We start from the raw sequence: 16,657 nt of genomic DNA, 5'->3' as shown, positions 1-16,657 counted from the left end.
AATTGGAGTTAAATTAGAAAACAGGTGTCTTCAAAGACAGTATGTAAACAAGTAGTTACGCTATGAAAGAATTTTTTAAAAATAAGCAAAATATCCATCAAAAGTCAATTTATGTGGGGTTAGTAAGCAGTTGTCATCTGAATACAATTGAGAAGATTGCCATTTTGTGGTCTAAATTATCAGATATGATAATCTATAAAAGAAAATGATATTATGATAAACTACAAAGATGAAGAAAGAAGGCTGCTGGGTACCAATGCTCATGCCTATACTCCCAGCTGTTTGGGAGGCTAAAAGCAAAAGGATTCCTATGTGTTACTAATTCAGGCAGAAAAGTCCAGGGGACCCTATCTCATGAATAGCCAGCTAAAAAGAGGGCTACAGGCCTGGTTTAAGTGGTAGAGCACCTTCCTAGCAAGCACGAAACTCTGAATTCAAATCCCAGTACAATGGTAACAATGAAAAGGAGAGAAACACACTGATCTAATGGAAACATTAGATCAGCCATGTGAAAATAATGTAGGAGATTCACTGACAATAAACAGTGTCATTAGAGACTCCTTCGTTAAATGGGCCATATGCATTTATTCCGATAAGCTGTAGTGCACTACAGTGTGGACCAATTGGTGCTTCATTTCATTGCAAATGAAGTGACTGTAAGTTGCCAAAATTAAGGGTGCAAAGTTACTCCACTCTTTTAACTTCTGAACTACAATGTTCTTTATAGTTGGATATTATTTGCTTCCTGAAACCAAACTGAACAACTTTTGTGTATAAGTAATATCAATGTACTCACACGTGTATCGAACTTGTAATTGTCCCAACATTTTCATTTGCTAATCGTCATCTGATCTTGAAAGAAACCCCAACAGGTTATTTCCTGAGTAGACTTACTAATTAAAGTGGTTAAGACTGTCAAAGTTATTACAACCAGCACCAGCAAAGATAGTGCTAGGCTCTGAGTATTGTGATTTATAACTCACTGCTTTGTCCTACTTACCATGCCACTTCTCTGTGAAAACAAATACTAGGAAGCTGGAGCATGTGTTATCGAGGGGTGAGGTCAAAGGAAAGGGGTCAGACAAATGGAAAGAAGAGTGGGCAACTGCCATCATAATAGTCAATGTGCATGTGTGAAGATGGTAAGGACAGGAGTGGGGTTGAGAGAGATGGAAGAATGATTAGAGGGGTGACATTGATCAAGATGCATTGTGTTCACAAACTGACACGTTGAATTGAAACCCCGTGGCACAACTACTTAATGATAACAAATAATAATTCTAATATGACATTCAAGTCTTAAAAAATAGTGTTACATATAGAAGCTGCCTTTATAGCCTAAACCTTCATGTCCCTTAAAGTGTGGATACCATTTGTTATTACATCCCATTTAATCATATACAGACCAGGCCGAAATAGCTAATCTGGAATTCTGTAGTTACTGTTTGTCTTTACCTTTGAATATTTTTTAAATATTCAGTTATTGCTATATTAGAAATGCTTACATAAGTTTTTATTTCCATTTTCATTTAACCATCATACAAATATGTCAAATTATCAGTTGAACAGATGTTATTCTTTTGAATATTGTTTGTGATGTCACCAATGATCTCTTTCTCTGATATAATTTAATGTAATTTTTAGTGCATACAATCCCAATTTGTTTCTGGGTAAATTTTCTTTTTACTGGATTCAAGCTCCGAAGTCATTAATATTTCTTTGAATTTCTGGATCTGAGATGTTGATTTACTAAGAAGCAGAAGGAGCTTTTTGTAGAGCTGATTGCTAAATCCCTTTACATTTTCTTTTCTATTGCTTTTTTTTTTTTTTGTCTGATCCTGGGCCTTGAACTCAAGTCCTCTGGCTCATTTGGCTTCCTTTGTTCACAGCTGGCACTGTACCACTTGAGCCACGCCTCTAGGCCATCCCTTTGTCTTTTATAGAGAGCCTTCTCTTATCAGGAGCACTGGAGCAAGAAAACTAAATTAGTTCCAGATACTGAATAAGAAAAAGAAAACTTTTCAACCCTTTAGAACAAGTAAACAACAAAACTTTAGCATAGAACTAAAAATTAACCTATGTTTTAACATTAGTTCCCATTACATAAAATGATTCTTTTTAGCATTACTTGTTTTACTACGCATCTAAAAATTCAAATGTTTCCCAGTCTACTGGTTTAAATGCTATGTTTTAATGATAGAGTGGCTGGAATCTGCTGCAGGAATTATGACTAGTGTTATTATCCTGAAATATGCTCTAAAGTTTGATGTTCTAATTAGACCTAGAAGAATAGGAGGGAAAAAAATTAAAGGAATCACCATAGCAACTGATTTCAGAAATTTAGTTGGCAACCAGTCACATATTTTAGCTTAAAGTTGACTTTTTTTTGAGACTTGTAAATAAAGTTCAACGTGTACTACAACTAGAGAAAATAATTAAAATATTAATAGGTAGAAATTCAACATTACAAAAAGCAGAAAAACTGAACATTTAACTCTGGCTGTATATTATATCTGGTAGAGGAGAATCTGCTGTTTTAATTTTATGGAGATTAATTTCTACTCTGAAAGAAAATATATGAAAAAGTGAAAATTATTTTTCCTTCTTTATCATTTGAGCATATCCAAAACATAGGAAACAGATCATGGAAGTTAGTTATATATCTGAGATATGTAAAACCTTTCTTGAGTATAGGTACCATTGATATGGGAGATCTTTTGGAAAATAACCATATTTTTTTACTTTTATATATTTTAGTTAAGATGTATTGAGTATACCACAGTAATTTGATTTAATTAATTTAATTTAATTTGAAAGTAATTTAATTCTTTACTGTGATAAATAATGATGCAGGTTATTTGACCAACATAATTATTAACCCACCGCACTGTTGACCCAATGCAGATATCTCTTCTTTTTAAATACATTCAGAACTTTTAAGAACTAAATGTTACTTTTTTTTTGCCGGTCCTGGGCCTTGGACTCAGGGCCTGAGCACGGTCCCTGGCTTCTTTTTGCTCAAGGCTAGCACTCTGCCACTTGAGCCACAGCGCCACTTCTGGCCATTTTCTGTATATGTGGTGCTGGGCAATCGAACCCAGGGCCTCATGTATATGAGGCAGGCACTCTTGCCACTAGGCCATATCCCCAGCCCCTAAATGTTACATTTTTAAACACTAACAAATGTTAAACTTTTGGTGCAATAAAATCACAAAAGAATATGCTTTCTTAATTAGTTAGAATATCAATTGTTAGACCAATTGATTACAATTTAAAAGATTTTTTAATAATTAAAGCCCCACTCTCAAAAACCATAATAAAAATAGAATCTTTTTCTGAACCAGGAGTAATAAAATAACTAATTAAAAACCCTGTAGGATCTTGTTAAACTAATATTTAGAGAAAAATTTTTAGCCCTCATATTATAAACCCTCATATTAGAATCTAGTTAAGTGGTATAATATAATGAAAAATATTGGCAATCTACTATTTAAAAAATCTACACGATTTTTTAAAGACCAATAAAGTTTTCAAATACCAAATCAACAAGCAAGAAAAATACAGAAGACAGAAATATAGAACTAATTCAATGCATAGTTATTGAAGTTATTATATGGCAGGCAAAGTTTGAGATACCTAAATATGAATCAATGAATAAAACAGAAAGTGTTTCCAATAAAAACCATATATTTGTGTTCAACGCAAAAATATTTTTGTATAGATAGATACACACAAAACACAGAAGTGCATAAATGCATATATAGATATATAGATAGATAGATGAATGTCTATGTATGTAAATAGTTCGGTAAGAATAGGTCTGAATGAGAAGATATGTAAGCAGGTTATTGAAAGAAGTTTGAGACCCATTATTTCCCACATTTGATTCTCTTTATTATAATTGTCTTGATGGATTTGAGAGGAAACTCATGTGGTTTTAATTTTCATTTCCCTTTTAACTAGTGAGGCTGAACCTCTATTCTTAAGTTTATTAGCCATTTGTGTATGCTTTGCAAAAGCCCTCAGTCCTTTTGTTTTCTTTTTCAGATTGGGTGTGTTACTAATTTTGTCCACTTAAGACCACAGTTTTCATCCATCTACCTCCCAAAATAGCTAGAGCCATAGAAGTGCATCTCCACTTGAGGCTTTTCTTTTAATTTAATTTAATTGTCAGGGTGATGTACACAGGGATAACAGTTACATATGTAAGGTAGTGAGTACATTTCTTGTCAAACTTGTTACCCCCTCCCACATTTTTCTCCCACTTTCCCTCCCTCCCAATCCCTCCCCCCAAGCAAGTTGTACAGTTAATTTCCAACATACTGTCTGGTGAGTACTTTGCCTGGGTTGTCCGCAAACTGCTAACCTCCTGGGATTACAATTATATGCCAAGCAAATAATCCATTTTAATTTTAGTTAAGTCAACTTTATCAATTATTTCTTTCATTGGCTATGCCCTTGATGCTGCATGTAAATCATCATATTCAATGTACATATGGGAAATGAACCAGGTAACTGGATGAGATGGATGGGGTGAGACAGTTGGGTGGAGAGAAAGATAGAAGGATTGACATCCAGCGCATTGCCCTCGAAATTGACATGGTAAATTGAAACTCATTTCTACAACTACTTAAGTGTAATCTTCTAGATTTTTCTCATGTTGTTTTGTAGGATTTTACTTAACTATTTTGGTCTACAATTATGAGTTAATTTCTTAGAAGAATATAAAGTCTGTGTCTAGATTTATTGTTTTGGACATGGATGCTCATTTTTCCAGCTTCTTTAGTTGATAAGGCTATCTTTTTTTCTCTTAGTTTGCTTTTGTCTTTTTTTTTCCCAAACATAAGTTGAACAAATTATTGTGCATCTATTTTTGGGCTCTGTATTCTTGTTGATTAACCTTTCTATCTTTCTTTTCTCCTTTATCAACTTAGAACACACTGTTTTCATTATTGTGGCATTAGTTCAAGGCTTAAATCAGGTAGTGTCATCTTCGACATTTGATGATGGAGAGTGAAAAAAATGATGGAGAAAGGTGCTTTATGTGGTGTACATCTAAAGAATTTTTATTTTTTTTAGGTTTTGCATTTTTTTCTTTATTGTCAAAGTGTAATACAGAGAGGTTACAGATCCATATAAAAGGCAGTGAGTACATTTCATGTTCTACTTGTTACCTACTCCCTCATTTTCCCACTCTCCCCTTCCCCTCTCCCCCAAAAAGTTGTGCACTTGGTTTACACCAAATGGTTTTGTAGATGTTGCTTTTTGAAGGATTTGTATTTTTGTTCTTTGTCTCTCGATTTTGGTATTCCCTCTCGCTTTCCCACTTCTAATACTCATGTAAACAGTATCCAGGGTATTCGTATGTAATACAGTGGTAGGGATGGACAAACAAGCAGAAAAGGAAAAAGAGAAAAAAAAGTACAAGTTAACATGACATGTTGAAAATAATTACAACAGTGGTATAACTCGTTTCCATAACGTGGAGTTCATTTCACTTGGCATCTTCTTATGTGATCATATGGGTGTATCTATTGGGGAATTTTGATCTTCTACCATGACTAGCCTATTCATGTACTAGCTATTCCCTATAAGGGACACCATAGGGTTTTTGTTTCATTAGGTCTAGGTCACTTCACTTAGTATGTAGTAGTGGTAGTGTTTTTAGTCTTTTGGGTAGTTGCCTAAAAGTGGGGCTGCTGGTTCGTAGGGGAGCTCTATGGTTAGGCTTCTTAGGAACCTCCACATTGCTTTCCAGAGGAGATGAATAAGTTTTCATCCCCACCAACAATATAGTAGGATTTCTTTTGGCCACATCCTCTCCAGCATTTGTTATTATTAGATTTCCTGATAATAGACATTCTTACTTGGGTGAGGTGGAATCTCAGTGTTGTTTTGATTTGCATTTCTTTTATGGCCAGTGATGTAGAGCACTTTTTCATGTGACTCTTGACCATTCTCATTTCTTCTTCAGAGAAGTCTCTTTTTAGGTCTTCAGCCAATTTGTTGAGAGGGCTGTTGCTTCTTTGATTGTTTGTTTTGGAGGAATTTAACTTTTTGATTCTGTATATATTTTAGATATCAGGCCTTTGTTTGTTGTATGGCTGGCAAAGATCTTTTCTCAATCCGTGGGTTTTCTATTTATCTTGGAAGCTATGTCCTTTGCCCTGTAGAAGCTCTGCAGTTTGATACAGTCCCACTTGTCCACCCTTTCTTTGATTTGTTGCATTTCTGGGCCTTTGTTGAGGAACTTTCTTTCAGTGCCAAGGAGTCCTAGAGTTTCTTGTATTCCTTCTTGCAGTTATTTCAGGGTGTCTGATTTTATTTCCAGGTCTTTGATCCATTTGGAATTGATTTTGGTGCAGAGTGAAAATTGGGGCCTAGTTTTAGTTTATTACAGGTGTTGACCCAGTTTTCACAGCAACATTTGTTGAAGAGGCTGTCCTTTTTCCAACCTATATTTTTAGCTCTTTTGTCAAAGATTAGGTAGCTGTAGGTCTCCGGCTTCATTTCTGGGTCTTCAGGTCTGGTCCATTGGTCCTCAGGCCTGTTTTTGTGCCAGTACCAAGCTGTTTTTATTACTATAGCTTTGTAGTACAACTTAAAGTTTGGCACTGATATTCCTCCTGCACTGTTCTTTCTACTTAGGATTGTTTTTGCTATTCGGGTTTTTTTATTCTTCCAAATGAATTTCTGAATTGTTTCCTCTATTTCATTGAAGAATGATGTTGGAATATTGATGGGTATTGAATTAAATTTGTAGATAGCTTTTAGTAATATTGCCATTTTCATAATGTTATTCCTCTCAATCCAGGAGCATGGGAGGTTTTTCCACTTCTTAAGTTCTGCGTTAATTTCCTTTTTCAGGTTTTTAAAGTTCTTATCATAGAGTTCTTTCACTTCTTTAGTTAAGGTTATTCCTAGATATTTTGTTTTTTGAGGCTATTGCCAAAGGCATTGCTTTTCTGATTTCAGCCTCGCCCTTCATGTTGTTGGCTTATATAAAAGCCATTGATTTTTGAGGATTTATTTTATACCCTACTACTTTGCCAAAGTTTTGGATCAGCTCTAGTAGCTTGGGAGTAGAGTTCATGGAGTTCTTTAGGTATAGGATCATGTCATCTGTGAAGAGAGAAAGTTTAACTTCATCTTTTCCTATTCAGATCCCCTTTATGTTTTCTTCTTGCCTAGTTGCTCTGGCTAGGAATTCTAGCGCTATGATGAAGAAGAGAGGAGAAAGCAGAGATCCTTGTCTTGCTTATGATTTTAAAGGAAATTAAAATTGTCACCATTTAGTATTATGCTTGCTGTTGGTTTTTCATAGACAGCCCTTATTCTATTCAGGAATGTTCCCTGGAATCCCAGTTTTTCCAGGGCTTTTGTCACAAATGGGTGCTGCATTTTATCGCACACCTTTTCCTCATCTAGGGATATAGCCATGTTATTCCTATCTTGCTCCAATTGAAGTGGTGGATTACATTAATTGACTTGGGTATATTGAACCAACTTTGCATCCCTGGAATGAATCCAGTTTGACCATAGTGTATGATCTTTTTGATGACTTGTTGAAGTCAGTTGGCCAGAGTTTTGTTGAGGAGGTTTGCATCGATGTTCTTCAAGAAGATGGGTCTATAGTTCTCTTTCCTTGATTTGTCCCTGTCTGGTTTGGGGATTAGCGTTATGTTAGCATCATAGAATGTGTTTGATAGTGAGCTTTTACTTTCTATTTCACTGAAGAGTTTGAGAAGTGTTGGTGTGAGATCTGTTTTGAAAGCCTTGTAGAATTCTTCTGGACCTGGGCTTTTCTTGGAAAAGAGATCTCTTATTTCCGTTTCAATTTCATTGCTGGATGTTGGTCTGTTCAGTAGATTTAAGGCTTCTTAGTTAAGTTTGGGCATATCAATTTTTGTTAGGAATTTGTCCATTTCTCCAGGTTCACAAATTTGTTGGCATATAGGTTTGCAACATAGTCCCTTATTATATTCTGGATCTTTGTTGTTTCTGTGGTGATGTTACCTATTTCGTCTCTGATCTTGTTTATTTGTGCGGGCTGTCTTCATTTCTTGGTCAGGTTTGCTAGGGGTCTATCTTGTTATTTTTTTCAAGGAACCAACTGCTCCTTTTGTTGATTCTCTCTATGGATTTTTTTTATTCCAAGTCATTTAAATCTAATTTGATTTTAATTATTTGCTTCCATCTATTGGCTTGGGGTTTGGCTTATTGCTGTCTTTCAAGTGATTTGAGTTGCTTTGTTAAGTTGTTGAAATGAGATTTCTCCAATTTGTTGATGTAGGTACTCAGGGCTATAAGTTGTTCTTTGAGTACTGCCTTTGCTGTGTCCCAGCGGAGCTGGTACTTTGTGTATTCATCTTGGTTGAATTCCATAAACATTTGAAATTCTGTTCTTATTTCCTCAATGATCCATTGGTGGTTCAGCAATGTGTTGTTGACTCTCCATGAGTTGTGGGGTTTTCTTTGGTGGCCTTTGGGGTTTAGCTCTAGTTTCATTCCATTGTTGTCTGACAGAATGCAAAGAATGATTTCAATGTTTCTGAATTTGTACAGATTTTCTTTGTGCCCTAAGATGGGATCTATTTTGGAGAATGTTCCATGTGCTGCTGAAAAGAATGTATGTTCTCATGTTGCCGGATGGAATATTCTGTAGATGTCGGTTAAGTCTAGTTGTTCTATGCAGTTGTTTAGCTCTATGGTTTCTTTGCTCAGTATGGCATGTTGATCTGTCCAGAGGTGACAGTGGAGTGTTAAAGTCTCCAACTATCAATGTGTTTGGATCTATGAGTGTTTTTAGCGTCAGTAGTGTTTGTTTAATGAAGTTGAGTGCTCCTGTATTTGATGTGTAGATGTTTAGGATGGTTATGTCCTCCTGTAGGAGAGATCCCTTTATTAGTATATAACAACCTTTGTCCCTTTTTACTGTATTTAGTTTGAAGTCAATTTTATCTGTTTAAGATTGCGACACCAGCCTGCCTGATGGGGCCATTTGCTTGATAAATTTTATTCCAGCCATATACTTTTAGAATATGTTTGCTTTTGCTGAGACGGTGTGTCTCTTGGAGGGAGCAGAAAGATGGATCTTGTTTTTTGATCCAACTTGTCAATATATGTCATTTAATTGGAGAGTTAAATCCATTAATATTGAGAATTAGGATTGAGATGTGATTGCTTGTTCCTTTCATTGTATCTTTGTAAGGGCTGTGTCTTCCCTTTTTGCTCTACTAATCTGGAATTTTATTTAGGGATGCTTTCCCTTTCTAGATTGTGGCCTTGATGGTTTTCAATGTGGAGGACATCCTTGAGGATATTCTGTAATGCAGCTCAGGTGGAGATATATTGGTTCAATTTTTCCTTGCTTTTATTTTACCTTTGGCTATGAATAAGAGTTTACCTAGATACAGAATTCTTGGTTGAAAGCTATTTTTCTTTAGAATGTGGTAAATGTCATTCCAGGCTCTCCTAGCTTTCGTGGTCTCCACTTAGAAATCTGGGGTAATTCTAACTGGTTACTTTATGTGTGATTATTCTCTTTTCCCTAGTGGCTTTCAGGATTCTCTCTTTGGCCTCTATTGATCCTGTTTTGATTACAATGTGTTAATGGGAAGTCCTGTTCTGGTCTGCTCTCTTTGGGGTTCTAAATGCTTCTTGTATCTGGATGGGCCTATCCTTCTGGATGTTTGCGAAGTTCTCAGCTAATATTCTGTTAAATATGTTATCTATTCCATTAACTTCTTTCTCTAGGTTTTCTTCAATACCTATTACCCTCATATTGGGCTTCCCGATTGTTTCTTGAAGCTCTTGAAATGATTTGTCTTGCATTTTGGATTGATTTTGCATTGTTTTTTGTTCTTTCTCCATAAAGTCTAGGCTGTCCTCAATTCCTGAGATTCAATGTTCCACTTCATCCAGTCTGCTCCCTAAACTTACAACTTGGTTTATTGTCTCCCAACCTTCTGATTGATCTTTCTTGATGGCTTCCATGTCTCTGCTGTAATTCTCTCTTAGGTCCTGTATGGACTTCCTTACTACATTAATTTGGTTCTGGGTGCTGTCTCTAATCTCTTTTAGCTGAGTAGCTATCTTTTCATAGGACTCTTTTTCTTTCTGTTGGAGTTCATATATCATTCTGTTTGTGGAGGCCATGAAGTACTCTATTAACTTACAATTGAATTCATCATGGTAATGAATTGTTCTTTGGTTCACCTACTCATGCTCTAGGATACTTGTCTGGAGAGGCTCAAACTTTTATCATTTTTATCAGCATAGTTGGTAGAGCATTTTGAGGGCTCTCCTCTAGGATTTCAATCGAATGCTCTGTTTTCAGTTTGAGTGGGTGATGATTTGCTATCTTACCATACTGTTTGTGTTTCTTCTGCCCATTTGGATTTTGAATGCTAGTCTGCTAGCCCCCTTTGGCACTGTTTAGGACCTGAACCAGACCTTATCAGGTGTTGTTATGCTATTCTTATAGGTACACAAACCTAGACAGGTAAGTTCCCCTCTCTTTTTTTGCATATAGCAGCAGATTTAGTGTCCCCACAAATTACACTTTGGAAGCAAAAACCAACCCTGAGCCCTATATTCAGTAGTTAAATTGTATACCATTACAATTTTGTTGTTATTACATTTTGGGTTGAAACAATTGCTCTAGGAACCCCTTTGACTGATGCAGATTGACCCTGGATGCCTATTATCTTGCCTACCATTAACCTGGGCTCAATGGAAGCTGGAGGTCCTGGGCAGTGGTGACTCTGTGGTTTCCTGAGGATTGCGGGAAGTAGTTGAGTGCCCTCAGTAATTGGGGTACTGTAGTCGGCCTGGAGAACCAGTCTGTTGTTCCCAAGGCCTTGGCAGCGCCAGCATTCTTCCTCAGAGGCAGTGGAGTCTGTGGCACCCAGCTGGGATCTCTGGGCTTCGGAGGGAAGGCAGTAGGATCCGGTTGGGCTTCCTGAGCTGCCTGCAGTAGGCCCTGGATGGGACCTATGGGCTGCCAAGGGCGGGTGGCAAGCTCCAGCTGCGACCCCTGGGCTTCCTGTGGTGGTCGGGGCTGGGATCCCTGGGCTGGCTACAATGGGCAGCGGAATCCAGCTGAGACCACTGAGCTGCCTGCAGAGCCTCAGCTCAGACCCCTGAACTGCCTGCGGAGCACTGGGTGTCCCCCCCCCCCCGCCCCCAACTGCCTGCTGAGCCCCAGGCTGGACTCCCAAACTGTCAGCGGAGCCCCGGCTTGGACCCCCAAACTGCCTGTGGAGCCCTGGGTAGGACTCCTGAATTGCATGTGCCTTCTGGGCTGGGACTCCCAAACTGCTTGTGGCTGGTCTGGGTGGGACCTTGGGGCTGCTGAAGGGCATGGCGGTGGGCTCTGGCTAGAAAGAGGGAGCTGCCTGCAGGGAAGTTCTTCCCTCCTGGGTGGGGCTGTTTGTGTGGTTCACTGGGGTTTTTGGGTAGAGGCTGGGTGCCCCCAGTCACTTTTGGACAATATTTGGCCTGTGAAACCAGCCTATTGCTGTCTCAGCGGTAGTTGCAGTGATAGAGGCCTGGAGGTGGGCTTCTTGTTGTGTTTGCTGGTGTTGAGTGGCCACTAGCCGCTGGAAGGTTTCTCCCATCTGGGCAGGGACTCCTTCCCCTAGGCAGAGCTGGGACTCACTACTTGGTCTCCTTTGCCCTTTTCAAAGATGGCCCTTTTGACCTTACTTTCCCCTGGCGTACTTTATTTCCAGTCTGCTCTGGCCATCTATGCCAGAGACAAATATGGAGATTGGTTACTGTGGATGGGGGGAAGGGCTAACTTTCCAAACTGTGTTCTGTGGGTTCAGACTTGAGCAAGACTGTCTTTTGTGGAGTACTCATGCTTCCTTTGGTTCTTAGTAGCTTTCACTTTCTGCTTATGAACTGTGTCTGTCTGCTTCCCATCTGGCAGATTTCCCTCCTCATCACTGGTGCGTATTGAAGGCGGGTGTGGATTTGGCTCTGCTGGCTAAGTGGCGGGCTGGAAGCACTACTGCCTGCAACTGAAACCTGGATTCTTGGAACTACTGTCTGGTTTTTTTCCCTTCTTGACTTGAGTCTCTATACTGTTATACCTTACTTGGGGTATCTTTCTAGTGTTAGAAGTTTCCCTGTAGAAGAAAAACTGGTTTCTTGGAGATAGGACTCTGCTGCTCCTCCTCCATGTTCTTCTGTCTCTGAACTAAAGAATTTTTAAAATACAATGTGTATTTTAAAACCTTTAATAATCATGATGTAGTGCTATGAATATTAGTACCTTGTCAAAAAATAATGTCTTTTTATAAGTGTGTGTGTGTGTGTGTGTATGTGTATGTGTGTTTGTGTGCTGATCATGGGGCTTGAACTCAGAACCTTAGTACTGTCCCAGAGCTTTTTTTGTCAAGGCTCATATCCAACCTATCCAGTGTCATAACTTGCAACATGTTATGCATTCTTATTGGTAGTCCAGAAAAGAATAAAATTCATGACCTAAAATGTTGTTCCAGTGGAATGTGTATTGTTTTTGTACATCGGAAAGCCAAAACGTATGATTAAACCATCGTCAATTGAAGATTGGTGCTTCATTGATGGTCAATAGTATTTTAAAAATATCAGCAAATATTTTGAATTGGCTCTCAAATTATCTAACTTTAGTATCACCTCCCATTAGCTTTCTTTCTAAATTTTATTTTTTTATCATTAAATCATTGTACAAAGGAATTGCCATTCCTCAAAGTAGTATATAAATGCTTGCTCAATGTCACCGCTTTCCTCATCGAAAACTCAACTCTTCCCAGATTTCACTTAATTTTGTAGAATGCATTGAATTTTATGACTGCATTTACCCACTTCCTCTCTTCATTTATCAGTCCCCTTTCCTTCATCCCATGCCCCCACTTTTGAGTTCCCAGTTCCTGATGTTTATTTTGTTGCACTGTGAGTGAGCCTTTCTAAGCAATTACAATTCAGGGTTCTCCCTCAAATCTACCATATATTTTGGTTACTTCACTTGTGTCTACTTGGAAACCACCCAAATGTATATATATATATATGTGTTTATAAATTAATTCTAGCTTCCACATAGGAGTGTAAACACACATCTCTCTGGGCTTGACTTACTTCACCTCACATGATTTTTTTCCTTGTCCTTCCATATGTTTGCAAAAGATGCAATATCATTCTTGCTAATGTATGAGTAAAATTCTATTATGTATATATGTATGTATGCATATATCTATATATCTATATGCATGTATAGATATATAATATTTTCTTGATCAATTCATCCCTGAGGAGCATCTGAGCTAATTACATAACTTGGCTATAGTAAATAGAGCTGCATTGAACATGTTTGTGCTGGGGGCTTTGTTGTATCCTGGTTTTGAATAAATGCCCAGGAGTGCAATTATTTATTGGATTCTTCGAATAAAAGTGCTTTTAATGAAAGGAAAAGAAAAACAAGGTATGACCTGAATAATTTTGGAACTCAATTCCTAGTAGAGGAGCTAGATACAGAAGCCTACATATTTGAAAAAGAGTTGGAAATGAGTGCAAATTACTTTTGTAGAGTGAAGGGGAGATAATTAAGTCCAACTAAACACGAATTCCAGTGTGGACTTGCATAAAAGTAATTCATCACCATGAAAACAACCAGCATTTTTCAGGGACTGTAGCAATCATAAACTGAAAATAACTTTTGCTTCTTTGGGAGGTTATGTTAAAGTAGGTCTGGTATCATAATGTGAATAAGCCAAGCTTCTGTGAGCAATCACCTATCCTAATCTTCACAAATTCATTATTTCAGGAGGCAGCTGAATAACTGGGGATTTTCCTTGTCTTTCCAAAATAAGCAGTAGTCATCCCTGCTCAAACTTGCCCAGTTGTATGCATACCCATGTGACAGCAGTGTTTTGCAGTCGATGAACTCAGAATGTGGACAGGGAAGTTGGTCGCTCCTCGGAAAAGTCAGATTTCCCATGTGCTTTTTGTGTCCATTGCATTGTGCATTTTCAAAAGATTGATATTGTCAATGGAGTTTTTCCAAATTACTTATGTCCTCAAATTTTTTATATGTAGAGAAGTATACCCAATATAGACCAAAGTTTTCTGCTATGTAATAGATAGATAAGAAAGTTTTTGTTACATTCTAAATTATTATTTCTTTGTGTAAATAAAAAATACATTTAAAACCTCCATTGATATCAGTGATATTTGTCAGTGATAACTGAAAGATAATATTTTTAACCTTTCATTTGGAAATACTATAGGATTATAGGAATTTACAAAGATAATACAAAGCAACTCTGTGTGCCATTTATATAACTACTTCTGTGGTTATGAAACTATAATACAATATCAAAACCAAGAAACCAGTGTTTATTTTGTGTGTATTTTATGATGTGTATATGCACGTAGTCATGCCAACCAATATTATCCTTCTCCACTATCCTTCTCTCTTGAGCAACCTGTAAAAATCTCACTCACTTTATCTCTAACCCTGGAAAAATTCTATTTTATTTTCTGTTTCTGTATTTTGTCATTCTGAGGAAGTATTATAAGTTGAAGCAAACTGTATATGGTCTTTTTTCAATTGTCTTTTTTCTCTTGATATATTCCTATTAAGTCCTATAAATTATGTGCAAAAATCATTTGTGTTTCTTATATTGCTAAATTGTATGTTAGAAGTATGACTTAACATGGTACAAGTCTCCAAGGTGGCTTACTATTTTACATTGCCACCAAAAATGTAGTTACTCAAACTACATGCAGTTACTCAAACACTTGTGACCATTTTGTATCATAGCTTATTTTTTACTGTACTTCAAGCTTACAGAGAAGTATCTCATTAAGATCATAATCATATTTATCTGATAACTAATAACATTAAAAACCTTTGCATAGGTTTGTACATCCTTGTTGTTGAGAGGTCTTCATGTCTTTTGCTTATTTTCTATTGAATTGGTTTTCACTGCTGTGTTTTGAGTTAGTTTATTACAGAAAGTAAGCAGGCACACTTTCTCCCAAGCCTCAGATTATCATTCTTTTTTCATTCCCTTAACCCTGTTATTTAAGGACAAACTTTTTTTTTTGGCCAGTCCTGGGCCTTGGACTCAGGGCCTGAGCACTGTCCCTGGCTTCTTCCCGCTCAAGGCTAGCACTCTGCCACTTGAGCCACAGCGCCACTTCTGGCCGTTTTCTGTATATGTGGTGCTGGGGAATCGAACCCAGGGCCTCGTGTATCCGAGGCAGGCACTCTTGCCAGTAGGCCATATCCCCAGCCCAAGGACAAACATTTTTAATTTTGATAAAGTTCACTGTATTGATTTCATGTGTCTGAGATGTTCAAGAGAGCTTTAACAAGTCCTGAGTCTCCGATTTTCGGATAGAATTACATTTCCTTCTGAAATTTATGATCTCTTTTGCTTATTTTGTAAGATTTAGGTCAAGATTTCTGCTTGTTTTTTATCTCTATACCCATCATGTTTCTTCTATGTAATGTACAAGACCAGTGCCCTTTTATTTAATTGCTTATTCCTCTATCAATATATAGTTCATTGTACACATTTTGGAGCTATTTAGGGTTCTCTGTTCTGTTTTGTTCATCCACATGTGCTATGGTTTGGATCTAGAATGTGTCCTAAAGGAATAATCCTCAGTTTGGGGCTATTGCCAAACACGGACTATTAATGATTATAAATCCCTGTAGGAAGTGTGTATCGCTGAGGGTCTGTTCTTGGAGGGGATTGTGGGAAGTAGGCATTTCTCCTCTTTTATGGCTTCCTGCCTGGCAGTAGTATGAAGTTTTCTCTGCCACATGTTCTCTCTCTGACGCCAGGCCCCTAGATCATAGACTGAGCCCTCCAAAGCTATGAGAAAAAAAACAAACTTTTCCTTCATTTTTTAAAAGTTTCTATCTCTTGTTATTAGTATAATAATGGAAGAATTACTAAATCCATTCTTCTGCTAGCTCCAGCTTGATAACTAAGTCTAGCTTGATAACTAAGGCAGTGTAATGCCAGTAAAAATATATGGTAATTCATACTAATTTATTATTATAGTTCTTACTTCATATATAAATTTGGGGAATACATCATTTATGTCTACAAAAAGCATTCATGTAATTTTTGTATAATAAATGAGAAATTTACTAATTTGGAAAGAAGCTATATGTTTAATATTTTGTTTTCCAGTTCCTGAGCATAACATGTCTCCATCATTTTGCTCTTCTTTAATTTCTTTCATCAGTGTGTTATAGTTTTTTGTATATAAGCATCGTAAGTATTTTATTACTTTTACGCCTAAATGTTTTTCATTTTTCAAGGTGTTAAAGTGGCATTATATTTTTAGCTTTTGTTTTCATGTGTTCATTCTCTGTATACAGAAGTAGTATTAATTTTTATGTCATTGTTGTATCTTACAATCTTGCTGACTTATAAAATTCTGAGGGGTATTTTTTAGTATATTCTAAATATTATCTGAAGACCATTATGAAAATAGTGACAGTTACCAAAGCTCCTTTCATCTGTGGACATGGAAGTTTTTTTGGCTTTCTTTTTAAAATTTTATTGTCATGGTGCTGTACAGAGAGGTCACAGTTATATATAAGTAAGGCAATGAGTACATTTCTTGCCATACTTGTTGCCTCTTCCCTCAT

The 16,657-nt window shown here is 37.1% G+C and overlaps 1 protein-coding gene across 1 annotated transcript in view; it reads left to right on the top strand.

Annotated features, from left to right (window-relative positions):
* Malrd1 (MAM and LDL receptor class A domain containing 1) overlaps positions 1-16,657 on the top strand; it is a 475,502-nt gene that overhangs the window by 219,777 nt on the left and 239,068 nt on the right. The gene's annotated exons all lie outside the window — the stretch shown is intronic.

This window comes from Perognathus longimembris, chromosome 18 (genome assembly GCF_023159225.1).
Source record: "Perognathus longimembris pacificus isolate PPM17 chromosome 18, ASM2315922v1, whole genome shotgun sequence".
Classification (NCBI taxonomy): Eukaryota; Metazoa; Chordata; class Mammalia; order Rodentia; family Heteromyidae; genus Perognathus; species Perognathus longimembris.
The sequence above is the reverse complement of the archived record's forward strand: the minus strand, read 5'-3'. Positions and strand labels throughout refer to the sequence as shown.